At 45.1% G+C, this 27,438-nt stretch overlaps 1 protein-coding gene across 7 annotated transcripts in view; it reads right to left on the bottom strand.

Moving 5' to 3' along the window:
• The window catches only part of HVCN1 (hydrogen voltage gated channel 1), a 51,512-nt gene that overhangs the window by 18,088 nt on the left and 5,986 nt on the right, over positions 1-27,438 (bottom strand). Inside the window, exon 1 of one of the 7 annotated variants that reach the window (XM_030220077.1) lies at positions 12,288-12,376. The exons of 4 other annotated variants lie outside the window; for them this stretch is intronic. The gene's annotated coding sequence lies outside the window, so the exon portion shown is untranslated. Of the gene's footprint in view, positions 1-12,040; positions 12,246-12,287; positions 12,377-27,438 lie in introns of those variants that run through there. 2 more of the 7 variants (XM_030220076.1, XM_030220078.1) reach the window with 2 other exon arrangements.

The raw sequence follows: 27,438 nt of genomic DNA, 5'->3' as shown, positions 1-27,438 counted from the left end.
CCGTTAATGCTAGAAAGTTGCATGCAAATTTGTATATACAAGTTATAGAATAAGGATAGTAGCACACATAATAATTTAATCAGCTGATAATTCGTGTTAACGAATAGGCTATAATTGGCTTTACGTAGCAGTTATATGCATGTAACTGCCCTGAGTCACTGTTCTATGAGTTGCATGCTCAAATTCCAGACTGCACAACTTCAAGGGGGCCCATGGACCAGAGAGAGGCATAGGCATGTCAGGTAGTTATGCATGGGTTGCAGAATAGCTGCATCTTACAGTTACGTGCAAGCATTTATGCAAGCCATTGAGCCTGCTTCTAAAGTAAGGTGTTTAAATGCGAACTTACACTAGTATTCTATAAGCGGTTATGCCCACAACCGCCATTATAAAATTCATGCTTAGCACACATCAACCCTGTGTTTGCTGACACATTGCATCGGTAACCAGTCATTTAGGCATCAATGCAACAATTACACAGGAAGAAGCCAATTCTATCAAGAGCAAACTTTTGAAAAATTTGCACATTTTACAGTAGAACCAAAAAGTTATTTAAGAACAAGTAGTTTAGAACAAACTCATAACCTCATTCCTGATATTAACATTTTTTTAAAAATTCTTCCTGGAGGTGTGGTAACCCACAAGTGAGGAAGAGGTCAAAAGCATTTCTTCCCCTCCCCCCCCCCCATTTGGATTTTAATAGCTAATAACCTGTGGAGCAGATATTCTGTGGCACTTATCGAAGAGTGTCGTTCAGTTTGCGGCTAATCAGGACAACTTTTGGACAAGTACGATTTATATGGGGAAAAGTTGGTTTCAGCCAGGCAAATCTTTTGAATGCCAACTTCTTCTGTTGTTTCTGGAGAGCTTCATTTCTTTTTAGTGTACCTTTCTGCAGGCACCATTGAGGTGTCAGTTCACTGGGCTTGTCTCAGGATATTATATTATGTATCATATCCAAATAAATGAGATCAAGTTAAAATGAGTGTCACAAAATTGTTGGTTGAAATTGGTGAGTGCTGACACATAGGAGACTTTTAAAGCATTTAAACACACTGATGCCACTAAAATAATAGTGGGGAACTTGGAGTGTTTTAGCTCTTACTTGGCCACAAACCTACGGAGATAATTCAAATTCCACACCACACTTCATGCTTGAATGTTCTCATGTGCTCTCATTCCTGTGGAAAATTTGTGATCCATCCTTGCATCCAGCCAGCCTTCACCAATATCACAACCAATGTCCAAAATCTGCCTCAGCTCAGTCCAAAACTCGTTTTTTTGATATACTGAAAGTCAATTAACCTTTATTCTTAAAATCTGTTTTTACCATTACAAGAGGCCTCCATCTGAATAGGCTTCCATTGATGCTATAAATAGAACACCTACATATGATATAAAACTATATTGAATAAACAAACAGCTATCATTCACTTTGTGTGCTGTAATCAATGATTAAGTTTTTCCACAACTATATAAAATTCAGATCACATGAACAAGACAGTATTTATGGTCAGTCTTCTCACCACCTCTATGTTCACATCTATATACAAAGGGCAAATAGCTTGCTGTTTAATAAACAAATGTTCGTTTGTTAACTGGCTGTACCAAGATCCAGTTAAAAGCACATTTAAACCTATCTTTTCTTCTTTTGGAAGGTTCTAGCTATACATTAATATTCACCATAAAAGATATGAGGCAATCTGATTGGCCTGAACAAACTGGGAGTCTTTCCCAACCTCCATGTAACTTTGGGGAACCCATACCTTGAGTAAATGGGAACAATCTTTAAACCTCTCCTCCTAGGAAGTTACAAGACAGAACTATATTATATTCATTTTCTTTCTTTTTTTACGTTTATTTCTTGAATTTAAAGCACAGATTATAAAGATGACACCCCCCTCTCCCCATCAAACAGAACCCACAAGGCACAGCTTCACTTGCTGGATAGCTCACACCCGACAAAAATTATACAGAATTCAAAGAACAGAAAACATCTAACGGAGCCCATACCTGCTGAAACTTAGGTACACAATGCCGTTTAACAGCAGCAACCTCGTCATACTTGTGCACCAGACAGACTGTAGACCACCAAGCATTCAGAGATAAAGCAGAACCGTTTTACCACTCAGACAAAATGTGTTGCATGGCTAAGCCAAGAAGAGCATCAACACAACCTATCCTCAGCCACTCTCTGCAAGTGAGACAAGGCTGCTGACTTTAACAAATTTTAGAAGTTCAGCCCAAAGGCCAAAAACTTCCTGAATCCTTTTCCAAACCAAATCCCAAAAGGTCCTTACATAACTGCATTCGAACAACATATGGCAAAAGGTACCCACAAAACAAACACAAACTAGCCCCATCGCCTGTTAGTCTAGAAATTTTGTAAGGGGTCCACAGCGCCCTATGCGCCATGTAGAAAAGAGATTGGGTTACCAATGCAGAAGAAGTAGGCCTGCAAACCCTACCCCCCAAAAAACTCTTCAAACCTCCCCCTCAATACTATCTTCCAAATCATGCTCCCACACCCCCTTCCAATGTAGCACATGCATTCCTACCCTTAAATTTATCCTTACGATACACTACCGATGCCTTCTTAGACTGTCCAGTAAGACAAACAAAAAAATATCCCCAACCTGCAGCCATTCAAGACAGCCAGACCCCCTCAATCAGTGCCTCAACTGCAGCTACTAAAAGTAATGCCTTGACTCCAAATGATACTCTAAACACAAATCCTGAAAAGTTCTAAAACTCCCATCCCAAAACAGCAAATGTACCACCAGGGGCGTAGCCAGACTTTGGTGGGAAGGGGGTCTAGGGCCCGAGGTGAGGGGGCACATTTTAGCCCCCCCCGGCGCTGCTGAACCCCCGCCATTGCCGACCCCCCCATTGCCGACTCGCCGCCACCTTTCACGACCTCCCGCCCTCTCGACCCCCCCTCCCGCCACGAACCCTCCCCCACCACCTACCTTCGCTTTTGCTGGCGGGGGATCCCAATCCCCGCCAACTGACGTCCTCTTCGTCCTGCAGACAGTGCAAAAAAGTCTTCGTTCTGTTGCATGCTGACGTCCTGCATGTTGTACGTGCAGGACGTCAGACTCAGAGAACAGAACGTACAATGTGCAGGACGTCAGCATGCAACAGAACAAAGATTTTTTTGCACTGACTGCAGGACAAAGAGGATGTCGGCTGGCGGGGATTGGGGTCCCCCGCCAGCAAAAGCGAAGGTAGGTGGCGGGGAAGGGTTCCGGACGAAATCTATGGGGGCCCAGGCTCCCTCAGGCCCCACGTAGCTATGCCACTGTGTACCACACACACTCCTAGATTGTCACTCTGGCCAGCTAACAACCCTACCCTGAATCTTTATCCCTGGATTTCCCCACAGAGAAACAAATTCTGCAACAGGCCAAGTCAACTCCAATCCTTGCGCAACAAACTACATCACCTGAGGGACAACTTGGCGAACCTGCACCGTAAACAAACTGCACAAAGGGAATGGCGCAGCAATATCCTGCGCTAACGATAACCACTGGGGCGCCTCCATATCACCACCTGGTGCAAACTAAACCATCGCCGAAGCAACGTAATAGCAAAATGATAGTTTGAAGTCTGGAAAATTCACACCCCCATAATCCTGAAGCATCTTAAGTTTCCGCAAGTCAATTCTGGTGGTTTTACCCCTCCAGAGAAATCGCAAAAATTTACTCTTCAGGACCTTAAAAAAAATCATCTACAGATGGGACAGGAACCATTCTCAAAGTAGCGCTAACACAATTTTAATCGCCAGGTCAAATACAGCAGGGACCATTTCTGAAAAAGTCCATCCACCAACTACTTGGGCTCCGTGGTTGCCTCCTGTGGGGCACAGTGACTATTTTATGTAATTTTGAGTATTTATGCTTGAATGTGTAGTGTTTCTGTGTGTTGATGGATGGGGCTTAGGTAGTTTGAATTCATGGCAGTTTAGAATCTTTGTATACATGGTTTAGGTGGGTGGTTGAGTCTGGGTACAGTGTATTCTGCTGTATGGGTATATCTGGTGGTGGGGGATGAACATGTGGGGATGGGATCTTCTGCTTCACGTTTGGGAGGTCATTTGGGTCGGTTGTCCTAGTGCACGGTAGGATGAACTTGGTTTGCACTTGGATGGGAGGAGAGTGGGGAGGATGTTTAGCTTGGGGGGGCATAACGTTTATTGGGGTTCTTGATAGGTTGGGAGTCCAGATTGAGGTTGATTGTATGCATGGTATGTGTTTCCTGAGGGTTTCTTTGTGGCATGCGGTGGGTTAGTTTTACTACTACTACTACTACTACTTAGCATTTCTATAGCGCTGCCAGGGTTACGCAGTGCTGTACAAGTTTAAACATGGGGAAGGACAGTCCCTGCTCAAGAGAGCTTACAATCTAAAGGTAAAAACTATGTAGTCAGTGTAGGTATCAGGAATGGGAAGGTGGTTAGGCACCAAAAGCAAGGGAGAAGAGATGGGCCTTGAGTAAGGACTTGAAAATGGGCAGGGAGGGCGCATGGCGTATGGGCTCAGGAAGTCTGTTCCAGGCATAAGGTGATGCGAGGCAGAAGGGGCGGAGTCTGGAGTTAGTGGTGGTGGAGAAGGGTACAGAAAGGAGTGATTTGTCCTGACAGCGGAGGTTACGGGTGGGAACATATGGGGAGAGGAGGGTAGAGAGGTAATGGGGGGCTGCAGATTGAGTGCACTTGAAGGTCAATAGGAGAAGTTTGAACTGTATACGGTAGCGGATCGGGAGCCAGTGAAGCGACTTGAGGAGAGGGGTGATATGAGAGTATCGGTTCACGCGGTAGATAAGACGTGCGGCGGAATTTTGGACAGATTGAAGGGGGATAGGTGGCTAAGCGGGAGGCCAGCGAGGAGAAGGTTGCAATAGTCAAGACGAGAGGTAACGAGCGAGTGGACGAGGGTTCGGGTGGTCTGTTCAGAGAGGAATGGGCGAATTTTGCTAATATTATAGTGGAAGAAGCGACAGGTCTTAGCTGTCTGCTGGATATGGGCAGAGAAGGAGAGGGAGGAGTCAAAAATGACTCCGAGATTGCGGGCTGAAGAGACGGGGAGGATGAGGGCGTTGTCAACAGAGACAGAAAGTGGGGGAAGAGGAGAAGAGGGTTTGGGTGGAAAGACAAGGAGCTCAGTCTTTGCCATGTTCAGTTTCAGATGCCGGTTGGACATCCAGGCAGCGATGTCTGAAAGGCAGGCCGAAACTTTAACCTGGGTTTCAACTGTGATGTCGGGAGTGGAGAGGTAAAGCTGGGTATCATCAGCATAGAGATGGTACTGGAAACCATGTGATGAGATCAACATTAGTTTTAATTTTAAGGGGCTGAATAATCTGCTGAAGCAACTTGGATGCTGGTCTTGCATAGCTGCAGGAGACCCATCTGTCCCTACCAAGACTCTAAAGGGTTTGGGGATATTAATTTTGGAGTAGTTGTATTTCCATCAGTTCTTGATAAGCGCAATGGGGTGCTGGTGAGGAAGCGTTTACAGGATGACGTACTAGCACATGCATCCAATAGGGAGGGCTGATGGGTCTCTTTGCTGTGAAAGTTTCAGGGGTTTACTGTTGCATTGATGAATGTTTATTCACCAAATGTGGATTCACCTGATTTCTTCAAGGCCATTGCCACACAGGCTTTGAGGTTAAGGGCTGACTTTACAATAGTGGGGAGTGAGGGGGGGGGGGGGGATTTTAATCAGTTGCAGGATCCTGGTTTGGACAGGCAGTCAACAAGTGGCAGGTGCCAGACAAGGTCTGGTGGTGGTCTTGCATCTATAATGATTAATTTCTATTCAATTTAAAATAACTTTCTACATTCAGATTCATTTTCCATTGATGTATTTATGATGTGGTGGGCAGGACATTACATAAAAGACAAATTTATTATTAAGAAGTGGTGGTGGTGATGGAGGGCATGTCAGGCCAACCAGCAATGGTCGGCATAGTCCTTTCCCTGATTTTTCAACATCTAGTTCTATTACAGGGTGTAGAAAAACTGGCAGGATACACCTTTCTTGGCAAAAATACTAAGTTTACAAAGCACATACAAATGTAAAGTACATAAGGAGCAATAAACAAAAGTTGGATCTGGGTAAAACAAGTTTACATGTGTAAAAAATGTTGAAGATTACTTGTCCCCTCCCTTCTGTGAGTAAAAGGATAGCATGTGAATTTTTACCTTCATGAAATGAAGGGGCAAGAACCAGAAGTGGAGCCAGGTTGATGGCGCGGGGGGAGCGAAAGAGGGCTTCCGCCGGCGCACATTTTATATGCAACATGACGACAAAAAATAGGCGCCGGTGCAACTACGTTTGGGGGAGCGGTCACTTCCCTTGCGCCCCACTGGCAAGAACATGTTAGGAGAGGGAAAGAACCATGTTCCTCCTATCCGCCTCTACAGGGAGTTTCCCTGTGAAATGAGCTTGTGGGCCTGGGACAGAAGTGGGCTCATTTTTTAAAGAGAAGGACATCCATCTTTCGACATAAATCGGAAGATGGATGTCCTTCTCCCAGGGACGTCCAACTCTGTATAATCGAAACCCGATTTAGGACATCTCCAACTGCACTCCGTTGCAAGGACGGACAAAGTTCAAGGGGGCGTGTCGGAGGCATAGCAAAAGGTGGGACTTGGGCGTGTCCAACACTTGGACGTCCTTGACCCATAATCAAAAAAATACAAGGACGTCCCTGATGAACACTTGGATGTTTTCATTACGACTAAGGCACAAAAAGGTGCCCGAAATGACCAGATGACCAATAGATAGAATCGGGGATGACCTCCTGTTACTCCCCCAGTGGTCACTAACCCCCCCCCCCCCACCCTCAAAAAACATCTTTAAAAATATGTTGTGCCAGCCTCAGATGTCATACTCAGGTCCATGACAGTGCATGCAGGACCTGGGAGCAGTTTTAGTGGGTACTGCAGTGCACTTCAGACAGGTGGACCCAGGCCCATACCCCCCTACCTGTTACATTTGTGGAGGAAACAGTGGCCCTGCAAAACCCACCAGAAACCCACTGTACCCACACCTAGGTGCCCGCCTTCACTCATAAGGGTTATGGTAGTGGTGTACAGTTGTGGGTAGTGGGTTTTGGGGGGATTTTGGGGGGCTCAGCACACAAGGTAAGGGAGCTTTGTACCTGGGAGCATTTTATGAAATCCACTGCAGTGCTCCCTAGGGTGCCCGGTTGGTGTCCTGGCATGTCAGGGGGACCAGTGCACTACAAATGCTGGCTCCTCCCACGACCAAATGCCTTGCATTAGGACATTTTTGACATGGACGTCTTTGGTTTTGAAAATCGCTGAAAGTCAGAAATGTCCATGCCTAGGGACGTCCAAATTTAAGGATTTGGACGTCCATCTTGTTTCGAAAATATGGATTTCCCCGCCCCTGGATTTCGCCTTTTTGCAAGGATGTCCAAATCATAACTTGGACGTCTCTTTCGAAAATGCCCCTCCATGTTTCAGTGGTGTTACTGCCTCACTACATAAGAGCATAGGATCAGCCATGCTGAGCCAGACCAAGGCCCATCGAGCCCAGCAAATCTATTTCCCATAGTTAATTTCCAGGGACAAAAAAGTTCTCCCAAGTCTACCTGGCTAATACATTTTTAATGGATTTTCCTCCAGGAGCTCATCAGCTCCTTTTTTTTTTTAACCCAATTATGTTAGTCACCTTGACTACATCCTCTACCACCAGCTTAATTACGTGCTGCATGAAGAAAAAAAAAAATCACACCTTTCTACAATACAAGATAATTATATTATCTTGCACGAGGTTGGTCTGGCATATTACATCTGGATAGCCACACCTCAGCAAAAAATGTTCAACGCAGGTTACAATCACGTGAAATGATGATAATTTCCATCACTCCTTCCTTTTTCCCCTAGACCCTTCACCACCACATCTGTACTAAATTCTCCCATCTGTTAAGATTCTTTTTAGCTATCACATGAAGGGATCATTACCTGGCCTGGAATTGGAGTGGCAAAGACAAAGAGTATCAGAACTCAAAAGAAAGAAGATCCCTGGTGTTAGGAGGATGGGACTGAAGTAGTTCACAAAGTGACAGTTACAACCTGGGGCAGAATTTTACAAAACCAGAACACTGTACCAATGATCTTACGGTGAGAATACTATCCAGGAACGTAAGACCTTTGAAGTCAGAATGATTAAATATTTTGACACCCACCAGACAGGACTTAAAGATCTAGGTTTTCTAGCCCATTATAAACCATAAAATTCTACTGCTTTTATTTATTAGGATTTATTTACTGCCTTTTTGAAGGAATTCACTCAAGGTAGTGTACAGTAAGAATAGATCAAACATGAGCAATAGGCAATTACAGCAGTAAAAATATTCAAATAACACTACAAAGTATGGCATGCAGGTCCGTGCCTAGGGTCTCTGGCACCCCCCTGCAGACTATCAGTTGGCGCGCGCCCCCCCCCCCCCCCGGACCTGCCTGGCTCCAAGGTGCGTGAAGAGCTGGGCGGTGCCAAAGAGCAGAGTGCTGCTTCCCCAAGCTGCCGTCTGGGGCGCGATGGAGGAAATGGCTGGGTTTGGCCTGCAGAGGCGGCTCTGAGCATACTTCTCATTCAGCCTGAGCCTCCTCCACTCCATCCATGAATCCCCGGCGCTTTAAATTTACCTCGCTCCACCTCCGATGTCTGCACAGCGTAAGTGAAAGCGTTGCCTGTCTGACGTCTCTCCACCAGCCTTCCCTTCGCTCGTTCATCTGACGTCATTTCCTTGAGGGCGGGACATAGAGGGAACGAACGAGCGAAGGGAAGGCTGGTGGAGAGACGTCAGACAGGCAACGCTTTCACTTACGCTGTGCAGACATCGGAGGTGGAGCGAGGTAAATTTAAAGCGCCGGGGAAATCGGGGATGGAGCGGAGGAGTAAGGTTTTTTTTTAAAAAAAATACAACTCGATGGCACAGCGCCCCCCTGCGGCTCTTACCGCGCTTACCGTGTTGGCACAGCCCTGATGGCATGGTATATGATTTGCAATGTCAACAATATGTAATAGAACATTATAATTGGTAGTGAAGGGTAAGGCAAAGTTGTAACATATAGATGGGTAAGAAAGTAAGGTGACTGATTTGAAGAAAGTTGCACATGAGGTCAGAGAGATGGTTAAATATTATCTCAGCAAGGATAGGAGTGGATAAACAGGACCCGCTGCAGTATGTGCAGCCCGAGTCACTCCTTGTGTGTGTGAGTGAGACTAACAAGTTAGCTACTTCTTCCATTAAAGGCCTGGTTGAAGAGCCAAGCTTTCTGCCCCTCAACTAACCTACCCCACCCTCATCCTGTGAGACTGTCACTGAAATGCTTTGATGTTTCACTTATATATACTGTTATTTATCAACATTTGCTTATTTCGGATCTGATGAAGAAGGGTTACATAGTAACATAGTAGATGACGGCAGAAAAAGACCTGCAAGGTCCATCCAGTCTGCCCAAGAAGATAAATTCATATGTGCTACTTTTTTTATTTGTACTGTCCTCTTCAGGGCACAGACCATATAAGTCTGTCCAGCCCTATCCCCGCCTCCCAACCACCAACCCCGCCTCCCACCACCAGCTCTGGCACAGACCGTATAAGTCTGCCCAGCACTAGTCCCACCTCCCAACCACCAGCCCCAGCACAGACTGTATAAGTCTGCCCAGCACTAGTCCCGCCTCCCAACCACCAGCTCTGCCACCCATTCTAGGCTAAGCTCCTGAGGATCCCTTCCTTCTGCACAGGATTCCTTTATGTTTATCCCACGCATGTTTGAATTCCTTCGAAAAATAATCAAAAATGTACTAAGATAGTCCAGTAAAAAAGGTATCATCTTATTTTCTTTTCTATGTTTTATTTTATTTATATTGATTACCTTTAAAAGTGGACTGACTTAGCTACCACATCTCTCAACCTCAAAATAGTATCCACATTGTGTATGGGCTTCCTGGAAGTCCCTGGGATAGTCTGCACAACGGACATCCACAAAAGCCAAGGGATGGGTACAAGCAAAACTTCAGTAAGTAAGAGAAGGCTGAATTTTAACATGGAAGTGACTGCTGGTGTTAATTTAAATTGTTTAGAAGAAAGTTAAAGACTGAAAGAACTAAATGGCCTATGCTAGCAGAAGTCAGAATGACCATTAGCGAAGCCTATGGGGAGTTTTCTGGGGAGGATTTGGGATGAAGTGTCAGGTAAAAGATATAGGGAGACACTGGGTAGGGCTGCATGCAGGAAGTCATGCACAAGTGCATGAATCTCAACTGGGTAGACTAGATGGGCCATTTTGATCTTTATATGCCACCATTCACTATATACTATAAATACAGGTAGCAGGGAAGAACCCTTCAGCCCCTTCTGGCTTGGACTGTGCCTAAGGTGAAAGTTAAGCTATGATTTATCTGCCTGTATTTTAATATCCAGCTTTGCAGCAGGAGCCAGTGGCTGCTATTATAAAACAGCCCTGCTTCATTTACCCTCAATTTCTTATTGTTTTTCTAAACAGTTTTTTTTTAAAAGGGGTTGGACGGTTTCCTAAAGGACAAGTCCATAAACCACTACTAAATGGACTTGGGAAAAATCCACAATTCCAGGAATAACATGTATAGAATGTTTGTACGTTTGGGAAGCTTGCCAGGTGCCCTTGGCCTGGATTGGCCGCTGTCGTGGACAGGATGCTGGGCTCGATGGACCCTTGGTCTTTTCCCAGTGTGGCATTACTTATGTACTTATTTGCCTAATTTTCTGAAAGTCTTGTCTTTTTTTAAATTCTATTTGGCTTTCTCTATGAAAGAGCATACTGGTAGCCACATTGGTCCAGGAGGCAGCTGGTGGTAACCCGTATTGGACAAAATGCAAGAATGATCCAGATAAAATGATCTTTTCAGACTGTTTCAGAATTTAAAAAGGCATGGGATAAGCACGTGGCATCGCTTAGGAAAAGGAAGATTTAGGGGTTACAGAGGATGGGCAGACTGGATGGGCCATATGGCCTTTATCTGCCATCATGTTTCTATACAGATCACCCCCTTCTTTGGATTATCCTGGTCTTGGGCTTTAAGCAGCAAATGCGTCACAGGCAGCTTGCACCATTTTTCAAACGGCCACCAACTACGAATGACTGGGAACTCGGGGGAAGGGCAGGCAGCTTAGCAGCAGTAGCAGAAACAAGAACCAATTCTTTCCTCCCTTTCCCCACAGTGGCTTAGACAGCATCACATCATCCTTCCACATTTATTTTAAATTTGACCAGGGAGAAGAAAGGAACAGCTAAGGAAAGGGGAGAAGTTTCTAAAGAGGAGTAAACTGAGGTGCTGCTGCAGCTGTGGCACTGTATTGGCATGGGGAAGTAAAGGACTAAACTTTGTGCATGAGCAGATTTAAGAGAGGTAAGAGAAGTTGGGGGGAGGGGGAGAGAGAGTAAGTGGAAATAAAAACCAGACTGATAATAAGAGAGAGATCTCTTTGGTGCACACTGTCAAAAGCCAGCTTAAAAGATACCAATGGCCCCTTCTGTTGGTCAATTCAAGTGCCATCAGCAAGGTGGTTCTCTTCCCGATTCCAATCTGCTCATCTTGGTACCCACAAAAGTGTGACACCAGCGCTACCACAATGTATGGCAGTATCCCATGTGTGCCAACGATAACAGATTACCATAAGCTGCACACTTAGGGCAACAGATGACTCGCCTCATTATGGGTGATTATTTTCAAGCAAAAGTCCCTTGGTATAAAAATCAGGAACACATCACTCCTACAAAGAACAGTTTTCCATCGCAGCAGCTCAGCATGCCCAAAAGAAATTAAAATCCAGTTGGACAGGGACCCGCATCCTGAACACCTGTCATAATATTGCATAAACCAGGACTGGTGATTTAGTATAATGCTTCGGACCATAGAAGACTTATTTCAGAATTTAAAACACATCTAAAAAGGTCACCACGGCCCACTACCCTCATAATCAATCGGATATAATCTAGAAAAATGGAAGTAACACACTTGTCTGCTTACGGCTGTCACAGAACTGGCTCCTTTCTGAGTTAGACAACTGTCACAGAGCACCGGGTACACGCAGAGAAAGAAGAAAACTCCAGGTAAGCATTATAATCCTTATATGAGACTGGTTCCAGCTGAGCTAGAAATCCACAGGAGGAGGACTGAAAAGAAATGAATTTAAAAAAAAGGCACCAGTAAAGGAGGAAAACGTCACAGGAGCATATCCCATTTAATAACTAATTTGATGTACCATAGGATTGTTTATGTTTGACACCCCTGGTAGGTAACAACTGGTTGGCGCTCTTGAAGCCTTCTCAAAGTGACTTCCTTTACATCCGTAGTTAAAGGCAGCTCTGACTTGCAAATATGTACCTTGCACAAGAATGCTTTGTCTTCGTAATGTAACCAGTTGCTTAATGCTCAATTTCTACATCGCTCCTGATACTTTTGAGCTGTTTTTGCAGACTCATGATAGCAATGCAGATTTCTGCTAGAGAAACAGTGTGTGTCACTTTCTTTCATAAGGCTTCTTCCTATGAAAATACATTTACAAACTTATTGGGCAACTCGGGGGAGGAAGAGTTTAAAATGTGTTATATTGGTATAGTCCCCTGATGGCGAACCTATGACACGCGTAGCCATTTTCGATGACACGCGGCGCCGCCGCAGTGTGGTGCGCCCTCCCTCCTCGCTCCCGGAAACTAACCTTAAAGCCTCCTTTCACGTCGCAGCAAGCAGCAGCAGGGCAGGCCACTCCTTCCTTCCGTGTCCTGACCTCGCCTGACGTAACGTCCGCGAGGGCGGAGCACAGAAGGAAGGAGGAGAGGTCTGCCCTGCTGCTGCAACATGAAAGGAGGCTTTAAGGTTAGTTCCGGGCCCGGTAGCGGGTGGAGGGGGGCCCGGCGACCTCGGGTGGGCAGCGATTTTTCTTGAAGTGACACACCACCCGAGTTATGCTTGGTTTTTTGGTGAATTTTGACACACCAAGCTCAGAAGGTTGCCCATCACTGGTATAGTCTTTCATTAGCTTCTGTGGAGTCATGTTGAATGATGATGGGACTGGGGAAATGGGACTGGGACTTGATATACCGCCTTTCTGAGGTTTTTGCAACTACATTCAAAGCGGTTTACATATGTTCAGGTACTTGTTTTGTACCAGGGGCAATGGAGGGTTAAGTGACTTGCCCAGAGTCACAAGGAGCTGCAGTGGGAATCGAACCCAGTTCCCCAGGATCAAAGTCCGCTGCACTACCACTAGGCTACTCCTCCACTAGCAACATGCCATGTAGAAGCCTGCCCTTGCAGATCAGCAACGCGGCCGCGCAGGCTTCTGTTTCTGTGAGTCTGACATCCTGAATAGCAACATTCCATGTAGAAACTCAAATAGGGAAAGGGAAATGGGACTTGATATACCGCCTTTCTGAGGTTTTTGCAACTACATTCAAAGCGGTTTACATATATTCAGGTACTTATTTTGTACCAGGGGCAATGGAGGGTTAAGTGACTTGCTCACAGTCACAAGGAGCTGCCGTGGGAATTGAACTCAGTTTCCCCAGGATCAAAGTCCACTGCAGTAACCACTAGGCTACTCCTCCGTGATGGCATGGAGTTCTATCTCATGGCCATTTGGGGTATCTGTGAAATTGAGCAGTTGTCGAGAGCCGATGTGCCCCCCCCCCCCCCCGAGTGCAGCGCGCCTCCCTGCGAAATGACACCTTCCCCCCCCCCGGTGAAATGACCCCCCCCCCGGGTGCACGCCGCTGGGGGGGTGCTGTGGCGCACGCCTGTCAGCTCCGAGTTCGCTAACTTCGCTCGTTCGCTGCAGCTCCCTCTGCCCCGGAACAGGAAGTAACCTGTTCCGAGGCAGAGGGAGCTGCAGCGAACGAGTGAAGTTAGCGAACTTGGAGCCAACAGGCGCATGCTGCGGCACCCCCCAGCGGCGTGCACTCGGGGCGGACCGCCACCACCGCCCCCCCCCCCTTGGTACGCCACTGGGACCAGGTGATGCACTCCTTCAGGGCACCAAAATCCCAGTCCAGTCTACCTTCAAACTCCTAGAGGGATAGATGCCAGACTTTGATTTTGGAACCCTTTATCATCAGTGCCCTGAGCCCATACCCCACCTTGTCTAGTAGGGGTGGGGGGACACACCGATTCACAGGTGGGGGAGGGAGAGATACCAAATTTCAGGGGGGGAGAGGGTGCACCAGTCCCTTGAACTGGATCTGTATGGATAATTCTTAAAGTTCATCCAAGAGAAGGTACCACAGCTGACAAATAATTCATTTTCCATTCTGCTGGGTGCCTGGATCACTTTACTGGAGAGCAATTTTTTTTTCAGCTGCATATAAAACACACCATGGTTTGGTTCCTCTTTCATTTCACTTCTCATACCCATCTCACTTGCCACAAAACCACATCACATTCCTGGCTCACAATTTAACTGGAATGTTTTCACAGATAGACACTACTAAAACCTGTCTCTCACCTCTACACTAAGCAGCCTTTTTGGGTAGCCTGCATCTGTAGCTGTGATGGAGGAAGTTTTCCACACCCAGTAGTTCTCTGCATTTATGTTAGGGCATAGCATTTTATGCTAAAATTACAAATCACTCAGAGGCTAATGCAGAAAAGCATACATAAGTACATAAGCACCGCCATACTGGGAAAAGACCAAGGGTCCATCAAGCCCAGCATCCTGTCTCCGACAGTGGCCAATCCAGGCCTCAAGAACCTGGCAAAAACCGAAAAACAAAACAAACATTTAAATTAATAATGTTCAATGGACTTTTCCTTCAGGAATCTGTCCAGACCCCCTTTAAACTCAGCAAGGCCAACTGCTGTCATTACATTCTCCGGCAACGAGTTCCAGAGTCTAACTATGCGCTGAGTAAAGAAAATCTTTCTCCTATTTGTTTTAAATCTACCACATTCTAGCTTCATCTTATATCCCCTGGTTCTATTATTGTTAGAAAGTGTAAACAAACGCTTCACGTCTGTCCGCTCCATTCCACTCATTATCTTGTAGACTTCTATCATATCACCCCTCAGCCGCCTCTTCTCCAAGCTGAAGAGCCCTAACTGTCTTAGTCTTTCCTCATAGGGAAGTCCTCCCATCCCTTTTACTACTACCTTACCATTTTTGCCGCCCTTCTCTGCACCTTCTCCAATTCCTTTATAACCTTTTTGAGGTGCGGCGACCAGAACTGAACACAATACAACGGCATTATAACATCCTCGTGTTTGTTTTCCATCCCTTTCCTAATAATACTCAACATTGTGTGTGCCTTCTTAGCCGCCGCAGCACACTGGGCAGATGTTTTTAACGTCTTATCAACGATGACTCCCAGATCCCTTTCTAGGTCTGTAACTCCTAACGCGGAACCCTGCATGACATAGCTGTAAATTCAGGTTCCTCTTTCCCACATGCATCACTTTGCACTTGTCAACATTGAACTTCATCTGCCATTTGGACGCCCAATCTCCTAGTCTTGCGAGGTCCTCCTGTAATTTTTCACACTCCTCCTGCGACTTGACGACCCTGAATAACTTTGAATTTAATTACCTCACTAGCTACTCCCATCTCTATGTCATTTATAAATATATTAAAAAGCAGCGGTCCCAGCACAGACCCCTGAGGGACCCCACTAACTACCCCTCTCCATTGAGAAAACTATATGCAGATGGCTGATCTCATGGCTTCTACTGCAAACTTCGTTCCACACCATGCAGAAAGGAAAATGGCCTCCAAATTTTATGCGCATAGAACTAGGAAGGGCTGCCGAGGGGGGGGGGGGGGCCCGGCACCGCAGTCCCACCCGCCACCGGGCCCCTTCCACCTGAACTCCCGCCAGCAGAAGTGCTGTCTTCTGACTCCGGCGTGCATGGCCCACACAGACGCGCTCCTCTCAGCTGATCTTCGCTGTACTCTGCAGGACGTCAGCACGTGCAGGACGTCAGACACACAGAAGCCCTGCAGCAGAGTACAGCGAAGATTAGCTGAGAGGAGCGCGTCTGTTTGGGCCGCGCACGCCGGAGTCAGAAGACAGCACTTCTGCTGGTGGGGGTTTGGGTGGAAGGGGCCCGGCCCGGTGGCGGGTGGGACTGTGGCACCGGGCCCCCCTCAGGGGGGGATGCGGCGACAACCTGGAGGGGGGGGTGGGGCGGCCTTGTCCCAGGCCTGGCCCAGTCTCTCGGCAGCCCAGCTTCCAGGCTAATTAGGAGAAGCCTGCTGGATACAGGTGCACAGAGTTTTTGTGGCAAGCGTGACTTCCTGTGCACACGTAAAAACAAAAATGGCAGCACACAGCGGTGGTTATTCTTCTGAGCATAAATATCAGCCTTGTAAAAGTTTCTTGTACATAACATTTTTGCACAGAACAGGTGTGTGAAGGCACTTTTGTTTTTGTCAGCTCATCTGGCACATCTTCTGGTACCTCCCATCAGTCTTTAAAGTTGCTAGTACTTTCTGGTTGCAAAAGATGACAACTGGCATTAAATCCTCTCCACTTAACCCTTGTAGACTGCCCCAGACCTGGTGAAAAATGTTCTTGTGTTATGTGTGCATCAAAAGCCACCGTTTTCTTCTGTACAATGCTACAGAATACTTAATGGCCTCATTACTATTCATTTCATTACAGCGTGCAGCCATGGCTTTCAGCAAACTGGCACCCGTGCTCAACGCCTCTCTGCATGCTTGGCCAGTTATGCACATGTGCAATCTGTGGTAACCCTGCGGTTAGGTCGCAGTAGTTTTCTCCATCAGCCCTTTACTTAGCTTTGCTTAGAATTAATAACAAATGTAGTAAAATTAAGTGCATACATTGTCTCTAGTAAAAAAAAATCCAAAATTTGAACAAAGGTTTGTGGGATTAATCTGGGGAGGGGGACAGAGATGTGCATTAGAGAATGACATGGGGACGGTGAACCGCAATAACCGTGGGGACGGGGACAGAGGTCATGGGGACGGGGCGGGGACAGATCCCACGGGGACGGGGACAGGGGACAAACTTTGTCCCTGTGTCATTTTCTACTTTGAAGCCTGTTAATGAACTGGACTGTTATGTTTAAGTGATGCCTTGTTATTTATGTTTAAGTGATGCCTACAAAGATATTTTGATTTTTTGGAAAAACAAGCAAACATACTGGACACAACTAGCAAAATATGCATAGGAGATCCTGTACATCCTGCTACCAGCACATCTTCTAAGGAGACAACTTCTATTCCAGAAAGGACTGTGGAAGACAGGAGAGCTAGATTGAATCCTGAGATTGTTGATGATTTCTTATTTATCCACAGATTAAAAAAACATAACAGTGCTTTATAGGGCATATTTTTTCCCTCTAGGGCATATAGAACGAGTTGTATTTTATACCCCTGGACATTTTAACAGTGTGAATTAGGATTCCTTGGTGTAGTAGAAATCACCTATTGTTGGGGTTGGAAGGGTAGAGGGTGGTGGTGGGAAGGAGGGTTATTATTGTTCTCTATTTGTAATTTATACACAACACTTGCACATCATATTGCTCCTTTTTATATTTTAATAAAAAAAAGATTTAAATATAAAATCATAAGTGTTCGAGGCTTCTGCAGAGGAGGACAGAGACAAACTTTGTCCCCATGTCATTCTCTAATGTGCATTCAGTAAGCTAAAAAGAGTTTGAATTTTACTTAACTTTTTTTCCATATCATTTCCCAAGACTCTAACATAAATGAGTTTTGCTTTTTTTTTTTTTTTTTTAAGTAATGTTCACGCTCCCAAATAATTTGAGCTAGATACAAATCATGAATAACCAAGGCATTTCTCATGAGATGAACAGAGCTGGAGGCCACGTGGGTGTGGGTATTGACCGATATCACTAGCTTGTGTGTGTTTCAATCACTACAAGACATAAGAAACAGCTCCTCAATAAAGCTTAAATCTAGATAAGAACAATTGAAAAGCAGCCTCAGATAAGTGGCATTTGAATGGCGTCAGTTCAGAAAGGCTGTTCCAGGCATACAGGTGGCAATGGAAGAGACAGGCACAAGTAAGAATAGCTTGTCTGGTGAACAGAAGTTAGCAGGAGATGGTGCACACTGTTAGGAATTATTAGGAAAGGAACAGAAAATAAATTTATAATGCCCTCTGTCCAGGGGCGTAGCCAGACACCCAATTTTGGGTGGGCCTGAGCCCAAGATGGGTGGGCAGAAGAACTCTGCCTTGTCCCACAAATGATTTGGTCTCTCCCTCTCTCGCCTGCATGCCATATGGAGGCGTATTTTCAAAGCACTTAGACTTACAAAGTTCAATAGTAACCTATGGAACTTTGTAAGTCTAAGTGCTTTGAAAATGAGCCCCATGGTCTCTCAAACACCTCCCCCCCCCCTCCCCTGCATACCTTTTAAATAGCAGATTTTCACCAGCAGTGAGCAGCAACTAATACACACTGCTCATGTTGGCCCCACTGCCTTCCCTCTGATGCAACTTCCTTTTTCCGCCTAGGCGGAAATACATCAGAGGGAAGGCTGTGGAGCCGGTGCAAACGGTATGCATCAGTTGCTGCTCACTGCAGGTGAAGATCTGCTATTTACAAGGTATACAGGAGGGACAGTTGTTGGAAGTTTTTGGATGGTGGGGTTTGGGGATCCCTGCCAGCCACATCATAGGTGTGCTGCTACTGGGTGGGCCTGAGCCCAAAGCCCGGGCCTACCCTTGGCTACGCCACTGCCTCTGTCACTCCATGCCGCGACCTCATCTTGAATATTGTGTACAATTCTGGTTGCCATATCTAAAAAAAAACGGTACAGTGGAACTGTAAATGTTACAGAGAAGGGTGGCCAAAATGATTAAGGGGATGGAAGGACTCTAGTATGAGGAAAAGCTAAAGAGATTCGGGCTCTTCAGATTGTAGAAGAGATGGCTGAGGGGAGATATGACGGAGGCCTATAAAATCCTGAGTGGAGTGGAATGTGTAAACACAAAATGCCTCTATTTATACAAACAGAAAGCAGTTTACATAGGAACAGCTAGAGCAGCCCATGAATCATGGACTGCTCAGGTCTTAGCTGGACCTTGCTACTTTAGTATGAAGCAGATCTAGAACAATAAGCTATCACCATGGTCATACAGACATTGGAGCAGTTATCTGGACTGATACGGTAACATTAGGCACTCGGACACTAACGCTTTGCCAATAACCATATAATATTTGGACATCCTAGACTACAGAGATCAAAGTGGATAAATAAAAATGGGAGATAGGATAGAGACATTTAAAACCTCTGGGTTGGCATAAATGCACAGGAGTCAGGCCTCTCAACTGAAATAAAGTTCTGGAAGGAGGGAACATAGGATGAAGATGGAAAGGGATAGACTCAGAAGTACTCTAAGAAAGTGAATCTTTCCTGAAAGGGTGGTGGATACATGGAACGATCTCTCAGCCTGTATCTGAATTTAAGAAAGCATCTCTAAGGGAGATGGGTTGATATGGATGGGCAGACTGGATAGACCGTATAGTCTTTATCTACTGTTATATTCTCTGTTTCTATAAGTTCAGAGGAACAAACGCTTCCTAATGTAAAATGTATCACGGTCAAAGGTCAGAGTTCTAGCGCTGGCAGTGCTTAATAAAGGAGAGAAGACAAATACCCATTTAACATTATGCTCTGATAGAATAAATATATATCCATGAGCTTCAGGGGAGGAAGGATCGAGGCTAGGAGAAGGGAGGTATCCCCATTGCGTTCCCAAGTCCAGAAGTATTCTGAGCAACATGCCCTCTAGAGCTCTTGCACTGCCTACTGTGCCACAGCAGGTATGGGGAGTGATTTTTGCACCCCGTCTCCATTGCACAATGCTTATGATAGCCATTGCCCAATTCTGTCTCTTATCTGGTGCCAGTTTCTCCTCTTCCACAGATATCATATGTTATACATATATACACTGAGTCAATATCACCTTCCTTGTTCCTATCAGGCACTTCCTATTTCTCCTACCAGCTGATTCCATCTCGTACTCCCACCAACTTCCTGGCAGTGCCTTTTCTGTCTCTTCCTCCACTTCCCATTTCTCCTAGCAGCTGATTCCACCTCATAATCCCACCAACTTCCTGGCAGTCCCTTTTCTGTCTCTTCCTCCACTTCCCATTTCTCTTAGCAGCTGATTCCACCTCGTAATCCCACCAACTTCCTGGCAGTCCCTTTTCTTGCTCCTCCTCCATCTCAGATGTATCCTCTTGCTGACTGGTTCCACCCCTAGTTCACATGGCGACATGGCCCACCTGGACATCACTCTTCTTATCATATGTTACTGTGGCGACACAGACTGCAGCTTAAAGCTTCAATGTGACTCAATATGGACATATGAATGTTCAAGATATAAGAATACTCAGGTGCCGATGCACAAAGGTCGCTGTTAAATATGGTAGCCATAGGTGAACTAAATTAGCAGGTCTCCGGGGTTCATTCTGGCCCCTGACCCACATAGCTGCCTGCGGCAGGAGAAATAAAGGTCAGCAGAGTGCTGGAAGGAGGGGAGGGAACTAGACAGGGGGTCAGCCCCGGAGATGCCAGCATGGATGAGGGTGGCTCCTCTTCAACAGCTCCTGACCTTCTGGACAATCTAGCACGTTAAAAGGAAGGCGCTCTTTTCTGTGCATCACATGGAATGCTCATTTTAATACTGATGCGCTTGTTGTTAATATATTTGCATAGGATTATCGGTAGCTGCTACGTGGAACGGTAAAAGAGACACAGAACCTCTTTGTGTAATAGATGCTAAATAACGTTTGCTTTAGATTGGCTACAACCAGTCTAAAGCAAGTGCTGCCAGTATGGTAAACTTTGTGCATCGGGTCCCAGTTTTGTCTGAGAAGTCAGAGGCTGCAGTACCAGCAGTAGCCACAAGGTGTTCCTAGGGCAGGAACCAACTGGATATTATGATTATTATAAGTTTCCTTAAACCAATTTAAACATCTCAAAGAAATAGAATTTTATACCAAACTTATAAAAATGAAAGTTAATCACCCTAAAAAAGCCACACAAACTTTACCTCTATGTTAAAAAAAAATAATAATTACGTAATCCAAGGTTCTTAACAGCATCAATTATTGCAGTTTGGAAAAGCAGCAATTCCCAAGCCATTCCGATTAGATATCACTTAAAAACTCCTTTAAAATCTTTTTTTAAAGAATCTTAATAAGAAACCTAACCCCATTTCTACATTTCTTTTTCCAAAATACTTGACAGAAGCAGGTCGCTATAGAGACCTTACCTCCAAGCCCATTAATTCCTGAGCTTTTGAAACCTAAATCTTTTATTTAAAACAAAAAACATCGTTGCCATCACCTAACCTTACGATACATGGGCATTAAGTTCTTCTTACATCTCAAATAAACATGCAAGAAACAAAATGCTGAAAGTTAATACACTCACTCGGTGGCTGAGCCCGAGCAGAACTCGTCTCATCAGCAGGAGGGTCACTGGCAGTATTGTTTCCTTAAACCAGCAGCTCTGGCAGTTTCTCATCAGCAGCCCAAAGTCTACCTCCTCCTCCCTCTTGGGTGACAAATTAAGGGCCTCTCTTTTACCAAATGGTACTAATGATTCCCGCACAGCAATGCCAACAAAGCCAGTTACCAAAACTCCAATGAACTGAAAGCATGGCTGCACAACTCAGAAGCCTTCGGATTCACTTCTGCTATTTACACAACTTGTCCTTTGGGAATGGAAATACTTGTTCTGAATTAGCTGGGATTCTTTGCAAAGGAAAATCTGCAGGTTTGGGATTTCTGTGCACTGTGTTTTATTAGAAAAGAGATTTCCCTCCCAAATCAAGTTTTATATGGCTATTGTTTCCTGAACATTGCAAAATATTGAATTTCCTAGATTTCCCAAGGTATCAGCAGAAATTCACTCTTTTTTTTGCTACATTTGTACCCTGTGCTTTCCCACTCATGGCAGGCTCAAGGCGGCTTACATGGGGCAATGGAGGGTTAAGTGACTTGCCCAGAGTCACAAGGAGCTGCCAGTGCCTGAAGTGGGAATCGAACTCAGCTCCTCAGTTCCCCAGGACCAAAGTCCACCACCCTAACCACTAGACCACTCCTCCACTCCACCTCCACCACTTCTAGTGCTAGGGCTGCAAACTAGTCAATTCTTTTTCTCGTTCTTTTAATAACTAAAATGGATACTCATATATTTGTATTTATTTTGGCTAAGAATCAGGATAGTTTGCATATTTTTGTTGCCCTAAAATGCAATACGTGTTTGGCTGTGATGCCCATAGCGTACGGTAGCTGCTATAAATCACAGGTCCGATATCCATGCACATTTAGGGCCAGATTCAGTCAATGGCAGCCAAAGTTAAGTGCCGCCAGGATCTACATTATGCGGCAATTCTATAAAAGGTCACTTAGCGCTTACCATGGATTCCCACATCCAACTTTGGGCATGAGGGACTTCGCCTGCTGTAAATGCTGGCATGCAACTAATGGCGGTTGGGCACATAAATGACCGTGTTCGGTTACGCGGCGTCTACATTTTGGGAACACCGCTGACCCACCCATGCCCCCTTTGACTTGCATGTGAGAATTTAGGCGTGCATGATAGAAGAGTGCATAGGCAGATCTGCACACGATTCCCAATTAGTGCCAATTATCATAGCTGATTAATTAGTTTGCACATGAACTGCGATCTGTGTCCCAATTTGGGTGAATGTTTTAGAAACCAGGGGTTAGTGGCTGATACTAAACGTATAAGCCCCCTATCTGTGTATTTTCAGCAGAGCTATACAGATAGTGTGATTGCTGCAGTGCTGTCTGAGGGCAGATTACCAAACATAGTAACATAGTAGATGACGGCAGAAAAAGACCTGCACGGTCCATCCAGTCTGCCCAACAAGATAACTCATATTTGCTGCTTTTTGTGTATACCCTACTTTGATTTGTACCTATGCTCTTCAGGGCACAGACCGTATAAGTCTGCCCGCACTATCCCCGCCTCCCAACCACCGGCTCTGGCACAGGCACAGACCGTATAAGTCTGTCCAGCACTATCCTCACCTCCCCAGCCCTGCCTCCCAACCCCGGCTCTGGCACAGACCGTACAAGTCTGTCCAGCACTATCCCCGCCTCCCAACCACCAGTCCCGCTTCCCACCACCGGCTCTGGCACAGACCGTATAAGTCTGCCCAGCACTATCCCCGCCTCCCAACCTCCAGCCCCGCCTCCCGATCTTGACTAAGCTCCTGAGGATCCATTCCTTCTGCACAGGATTCCTTTATGCTTATCCCACGCATGTTTGAATTCCGTTGCCGTTTTCATTTCCACCACCTCCCGCGGGAGGGCATTCCAAGCATCCACTACTCTCTCCGTGAAAAAATACTTCCTGACATTTTCTTGAGTCTGCCCCCCTTCAATCTCATTTCATGTCCTCTCGTTCTACCACCTTCCCATCTCCGGAAAAGATTTGTTTGCGGATTAATACCTTTCAAATATTTGAACGTCTGTATCATATCACCCCTGTTTCTCCTTTCCTCCAGAGTATACATGTTTAGTTCAGCAAGTCTCTCCTCATACGTCTTGTAACGCAAATCCCATACCATTCTCGTAGCTTTTCTTTGCACCGCTTCAATTCTTTTTACATCCTTAACAAGATACGGCCTCCAAAACTGAACACAATACTCCAGGTGGGGTCTCACCAACGACTTATACAGGGGCATCAACACCCCCTTTCTTCTGCTGGTCACACCTCTCTTTATACAGCCTAACAACCTTCTAGCTACTGCCACCGCCTTGTCACACTGTTTCGTCGCCTTCAAATCCTCAGATACTATCACCCCAAGATCCCTCTCTCCGCCCGTACCTATCAGACTCTCCCCCCCTAACACATACGTCTCCCGTGGATTTCTACTTCCTAAGTGCATCACTTTGCATTTCTTCGATAGACTGGATAGACAGTGGCAATGCTACAAAGATTGCCTAGATTTGGACGCTAAAATGTCACTTAATTTCTCCACTGCTTCCCCAGATATCTCCCTTCTACTCTCCACATCCAGTGACTCTCCCCTCTTCACCTCCCTCCAGCATCTCTCCCTACCCTATCCCTCTATGTCCAGTATCACCCATCTCTCTTTTCCTCTCCATGTCCACTGTTTCCCTTTTGTGTCCTATTCCCTTGTACCCCTTGTAATAGGGGAATTTGAAAGTACTGGATCTTTTCTTAATATTTTTTCCTTTATTCTCCTTTGTTATGAGAATTGGAATGACTAACTGTAGTGGACTTGAACTGAATAATTTCTGGGGAGGGGGGGTTTCATGATAGCATTGTACTTATTATTTCAATCAGTTTTTTTGTACAAGTTTAGCTTCATTTGTCTTTATTTGAAATGTCATAAATAAAAAAATATTCTAAAAATGGAGTAATCTTATTAATGGGGTGGAGCCGGGCTAGGATGGGGCCCCACCAAATTGGTCTGCACAGGGCCCCGCACTTGCTAAGACTGGCCCTGCTAAGCACAAATTCTCTAACAGATTCTGTTCTAGAGCAGAAGGTAAGTCAGCATTTGTTTGATCAACTGTGTAGATCTTGTTAATAAATACTTACATCTTATTAGTGCTCAATAGGGAAAACCTCCTTCTAGTAATTATCAACAAAGTGATATGTGGGAAGAGAAATCAAAGTATGAATATTCTTTACTGGTAACAGTTTTTTACAGCTGAATAGTGATCAATGCCAGTTCCAGAACATTAACCTCAAAGTTAGATCAATTTCTTTAAAGCATAAAAGTGCCATTTTCAAAGGTTACTATGGTACTTTGTATGTCTATGTGCTTTGAAAATGAGCCTCAAAATGTGGCAAAAGCATTAGAAAATATGTACAAAGCCAAGCAGTAGGCTTTTAGGCTTGCCAACCATTTTAGCTTATAAAGAGACACACTGCCAATCTTGATTGTACCCTACTGAATAGGGTTCATCCAAAAGAAATCCGCAGGGGGGGAGGGGGAAGAGATTTTATCAAGCATTTTCCGGGTATAAAACATGTCTCACACGGAATTGGGCTCTCTTAAATTTGCATGGGATGTATATGTGTAAAACAGATTAAATCGCACCTAATTTTTCTAATCTGTACATCAATGTTTCCAAGGGTCTTGGTTGGCTGAAGCTGATGTGGCGTTCTGATGTATGCATGCATGTTCTAGAATACACATGTTCTTTTATACCTTCTTTGGAGCAGGTATATACATTTGTGTGCTACTGGCGGGGGGGGGGGGGGGGGGTGTCATAGTATGAGCCTCTTTTGGAAATGGCACATATGTGCATATATCTTGCCTCCCCAATTTGCTTCTTTTCTATGAAGGCGTAAATAAAACACATGGATAAAGGTGAGCCGGTCGATGTAGTATGGGGATTTTCAGAAAGCTTCTGACAAAGTTTCTCATGAGAGACTCCTGAGAAAATTAAAAAGACATGGGATAGAAGACAATGTCCTTCTGTGGATTAGGAATTAGTTATTGGACAGAAAACAAAGGGTAGGGTTAAATGGCCATTTCTCTCAATGGAAGAACGTGGATAGTGGAGTGCTGCATGGGGGTCTGTGCTGGGACCACTGCTGTACAACTTATTTATAAATGAATTTGTAGATGGCACAAAACTATTCAAAGTTGTCAAAACACATGCGGATTTAAATTGCAGGAAGACCTTAGAAAACTGGAAGACTGGGCATCCAAATGGCAGATGAAATTTAATGTGGACAAATGCAAAGTGATGCACATTGGGAAGAATAATCCAAATCATAATTACCTGATGCTAGAGCCCACCTTGGGGTCAGCACTCAAGAAAAAGATCTAGGTGTCACTGTAGACAATACACTGAAATCTGCGGCAGTGGCCAAAAAATCAAACAGGATGCTAGGAATTATGAGGAAAGGGATGCAAAATAAGACCAAAAATATGATAATGCGTCTATTGCTCCATGGTGCGACTTCATCTTGAGTACTGTGTTCAATTCTGGTTGCCGAATTTCAAAAAAAGATATAGCGGAATTAGAAAAGATTCAAAGGGGATGAAACACCTCTCATATGAGGAAATGCTAAAGGGGTTAGGGCTCTTCAGCTTGGAAAAGAGACAGCTGAGGGGGGATAGGATTGAGATCTGTAAAATCCTAAGTGGAATAGAACAGGTAGAAGTGAATCAATTTTTCACTCTTTCAAAAAAATACAAAGACCAGGGGACACTCGATGAAATTACATGGAGATACTTTTAAAAGAAATAGGAGGAAATATTTTCCAATTCAAAGAATAGTTAAGCTCTGGAACTCACTGACGGAGGATGTGTAACAGCGGTTCGCATATTTGGGTTTTAAAAGAAAAGGTTTGGACAAGTTCCTGGAGGAAAAGTCCATAATCTGTTATTGAGATGGACATGGGGGAAAGCCACTGCTTGCTCAGGGATTGGTAGCATGGAATGCTGCTACTAATTGGGACCCCCTTTTACTAAGGTGTGCTCACGTTTTTAATGCACATTAAAATTGGGCGCATGCTAAGTGTAAGAGATGGCAATGCATTCCTATGGGAGTCTCTAACATTTAGCACTTGCTAAAAACGTGAGCGCATCTTAATAAAAGACCCCCTGGGTTTCTGCCAGGTACTTGTGACCTGGATTGGCCACTGTTGGAAGCAGGATACTGGGCTAGATGGACCATTGGTCTGACCCAGTATGGCTACTCTCATGTTCTTATATTGTCTTTATCCGTATTGGATTTTTCACATAAGCATGCTATGCTAAAGATTGCTTCCAATAGTTCATGTAGGGGGTGGGGGGGGGGGGGGATTAAAATCAGAACTACATTAGCCTCTCTTTTGAAATAAAATTGCTAACATTCCAGTCAGTCACATGACATGAGATTTTCTAGTTGCAAACATCCTGAAATCTTTATCTTACCCTGAAAGCAAAGCTCTCCTGGATCACAGCCCTGTTTTTTTTTAACCAGGCTTACTGTTACACACTTCCTGAAGTCTGTGTCTCAACCAGGCTCTACGCTCCAGTGTGCAGGGGCTGCCTCTGTTCAGTGCTACACACATCTGGTAATGCTACAGAAGTCAGTCAAAATAGCTGAAACGTATGTCTAGCTAACGAAGGTTAGCTAGACATAGCTGGATAAGTGGCCTAGTGGTTAGGGTGGTGGACTTTGGTCCTGAGGAACTGAGTTCGATTCCCACTTCAGGCACAGGCAGCTCCTTGTGACTCTGGACAAGTCACTTAATCCTTCATTGCCCCATGTAAGCTGCATTGAGCCTGCCATGAGTGGGAAAGCGTGGGGTACAAATGTAACAAAAATAAAATAGATACTATTGGGAGATTCTACATGGAATGTTGCTATTCCACTAGCAACATCTCCATGTAGAAGGCTGCGCAGGCTTC

The sequence above is a fragment of the Microcaecilia unicolor genome, chromosome 11 (assembly GCF_901765095.1).
Source record: "Microcaecilia unicolor chromosome 11, aMicUni1.1, whole genome shotgun sequence".
Taxonomy (NCBI): domain Eukaryota; kingdom Metazoa; phylum Chordata; class Amphibia; order Gymnophiona; family Siphonopidae; genus Microcaecilia; species Microcaecilia unicolor.
Note: the sequence above shows the minus strand (reverse complement) of the source record. Positions and strands in the feature narration are given on the sequence as shown.